Here is a 3,543-nt window from a genome sequence, read left to right on the forward strand (position 1 = left end):
CAGGTTGCTGTATCAGTGCAAATTCTTGAAAATACATTGATGGTTTGTCCAGGTACTAGTAAGTGTATAATGCCTTATATAATTGGAGTTGACAGCCTTAAGGCAAAAAGGCTTGAAAATATTCCAAGGGCTTTTTATTATTGTGAAGACATATGATTGTGAATGGATGGAAGGTATGCCTATGCCCTCATAATTATATAATTTTTTCCCATATTTACCCTTTTTTTTGCAGTCTCTCAAGTTGGATTAATGCAACAACTCCATATATTCTCAGTAAGACCTTCCATTTCCGTTGGTATTGTTTCATCTTCACCTGACCAATGATCTGGATTAATGCAAACCCTTTGTTTAGAGAGAAGCTAACTCTTCCTGTATTTAAATTTTCAAGGATGCATGCATTGATAAATCAAAGGTCCTTAGCCCTCTACATTCTTAAGTATTATTACTTTGTGTTACCATTTGTGGCTCCTTTTCTTCTTTGTGTTTTTTTTTTGTTATCAAGTTACATTATTGCTAATCTGCTATCAAATTGGTCTATCTTTTAGTATAAAAAATAAAAGGTGTACTAATTAATGGTTACTCTCAAGAACTGCTAATCTTTCCATGCCTCATGTTGGTGTTCAAGCTAGACCTCCTAGTCTTGTGAAGCAGCAGCAACCTCCAATTACAGGTTTGGTTTGAATTTTGATTCAGTTTTTATTTTTGTTATTATCATTTATTGATATAAATTAAATTGGATAAATATTGATGTTTTGATTTATATGTGCAACTACATTCCTGAAGCACCCACAGACACCTCCAGGTGGTGGTCCTGGATTGGAATATCAAATGACTGAATCGGAGCTGAGACAAATTTGCAGATTGCTTCAACACTTGAAGGAAGGACTACTACCCAGTACTCGAATAGGTCAGTTACCATTTTTTTATAAAATTGTAAATGTGGTGCAAGGGTAGTTCTAAATATTTGCATCTGGTTTCAGGGGTTACTCAAGGAAAATGCAAATGGTAGCAAATACTGGGCATATGGAGGTGACTTTGGAGATACACCAAATGACTTAAATTTCTGCTTAAATGGTCGCATATGGCCTGATCGGACTCCTCATCCTGCTCTAAATGGTGATTACTATAATTTTTTTGCTTAGTATTTAGGTTTTTGTTTAGTTATTTCCAACAAAAATGTTTCCATGATGAATCTTTTGGTAGAGAAAATGTATAAGAACTACTTCATTGAGCTAATTATGATGTGATCCTTTGTTTATTTGTTTTCAGAGGTCAAGTATTGCTATCAACCAATTAAAATTTCGTTCACCAATGGCGTAATTAAGGTATCAATATCATCACTCTTACTTATTTGTCTATATCATTTTCATGAAAATGTTTATGTTGCGTATTATATATTCATATGTCCAGTTGTGCTTTCTACATAGCAAATGTTAACCTTGGTCTTTGCGTTTTTTGTTCATAGATTACAAACACCAATTTCTTTCAAACAACAGAAGATCTAGAGTTTAATTGGGTGATTGAAGGTGATTTTGGTTCTAGAAACGAGACTCAAGATATCATATTTTGGCATGGCTAGAAGCTTTGGAGGAAACGAGACTCAAGCAAAAGTAAACACACAGAGAGTTGTTGGCACATAGTAAGCTAGATGATGCAATTGTATATAAATGAGTTCATTTTTATAATATTTACTCACTTTTGGAATAATTATTTGTATTTGACATATTAGTGAAATGAATTATCTTTGTTATTTATTGTATTTTATTTTGTATTATGAGATTTTTAATGTATTATTTAATTTGAAAATTAGTAAATCTATAAATACTATTTTTTTTAAACATTAAAAATTATGATACGCAAAAATGTGTGTCATCTTCATTTATGACATGGCCTTTCTTGACAGGGGCTTTATTGATACGCATTGCGTGTCATTAACACACGTGTCGTAAGGTTACGACACGCGAATGCGTGTCGTCTTCCTTTATGACAGGGCCTTCCTTGATATGCATTGCGTGTCGTAAACGTGCGTCGTAATTGCGCGTCGTAGATGAGCGTCGTAAATGCGCGTCGTCTCTCTTTATGACAGGGCCTTCCTTGACGCGCATTTGCGCGTCGTCTGAGCCTTTTACGACGCGCAATGAGCGTCGTAAAAGGCTGTTTTTCTAGTAAATTTACTGGATGGTCTTCCCAGTGGTTTTAAATCTATGGTTTTATATATTAAAACTACCTATTGTTGTACTGGATGGTATTCCCAGTGGATTTTCAATATATAGTCTTACGTATTAAATTATCTACTGTTGTATCGAACGGAAATTCAAAACTTTAACTAAACTATCTTTATAAGAAAATGTGGGATTTTCTTGGATAACAACTTTTCAGAAAACCAAAGGAAAACGTGATCTTTTTATGTAAACAAACAGCTTATGAACTCACCAGCTTTATGCTGATTTTTAAACTGCTTGTATTCACAGGTTCTCCTTAGACAGGTATCCCGCGTTCTTTTGCAGAAGACGGAGCGTATGGAAGTCTCGTCATATTTTGGATTAACTTATGTAACTACAAAGCTTGTATTACTTTACTTTCAAACAAATGTAATGAATCTATGTAATGTAATGTTTTGTGTTTACGATGCTTACTATGTACATTGGTTGCGATACTTCATGACGTCCTCCGCCCCGGAACGTTTCCGCCTTCGGTTTCGGGGTGTGACATATTGGTATCAGAGCCCTTGTTTATAGTGAACTAGTATACCAAACCTTACATGGTACAAGACTATAAACACTAAAGGGCCTAAGTGCTCTTAACTAAAAGTATAATTTAAAATATAAGTATTTTTTAAAAGTATATAAGTATACCCAACCGCCAGATTCCGTAATTACGAGTAAAACAAAAACATAAGTAAATGGGTGCTGTACACTGCGGTTAAACCTGGGTAGTTATGTAGTCGTGTCTAGGGTCAACATAGCCTGATCAACTATATTCATTCGAGACACGACCAACATGTGCTTGGGAGTGACTGTTGTATGCAGCATGCCTAAAACTTACCCAATACCCAAAACAACGAGCCATCGTCGCAGCGAAACATAAAATACTATGGGAGTATTTTAGCCAAAGCCGAGTACGTTGTAAAAATTCATTCCGAGTATTGCTACTCGTTCCTTCTTTAGCGATAGTTTATCTGCTTTGATAACTCTTTCCTGCTTATTGCTTATGGAACCTTATATCTGTCATAAAGAGATATCCCCTGTTTCATATCTCTTGATTCAATTCAGAGGACTTACCATCCTCTTTTTCCTAATCATTTTAGATCATCATGCCTCCAAAGAAAGGACCCAGCTCTAGGAACAACAACTCTTCGCCACCATATTCTCCTCCGTTCGACCCTGTCTTATTTCAGGTAGCTGTTACTGCTGCAGTGACGGCTGCAATGACGCTGTTAAACCCTAGTAGGGCCAGTGGACCAAGAAGTAACACCCATCCTCAAAACCATGAAGATGATCAGGAGCACCAGAATGAGTGTGATAAGAGTAAGAAGGTTATCTG

At 35.8% G+C, this 3,543-nt stretch overlaps 1 long non-coding RNA gene across 1 annotated transcript; it reads left to right on the forward strand.

Moving 5' to 3' along the window:
* Window positions 1-493: 493 nt before the first annotated feature.
* On the forward strand, window positions 494-1,616 carry LOC111890800 (uncharacterized). Its single transcript, XR_002849999.3, has 3 exons — window positions 494-1,116; window positions 1,270-1,325; window positions 1,466-1,616. It is a non-coding gene; the product is annotated as an uncharacterized LOC111890800 (long non-coding RNA).
* Window positions 1,617-3,543: the final 1,927 nt, after the last annotated feature.

Source organism: Lactuca sativa, chromosome 5, assembly GCF_002870075.4.
Source record: "Lactuca sativa cultivar Salinas chromosome 5, Lsat_Salinas_v11, whole genome shotgun sequence".
In the NCBI taxonomy this organism is placed as follows: Eukaryota; Viridiplantae; Streptophyta; class Magnoliopsida; order Asterales; family Asteraceae; genus Lactuca; species Lactuca sativa.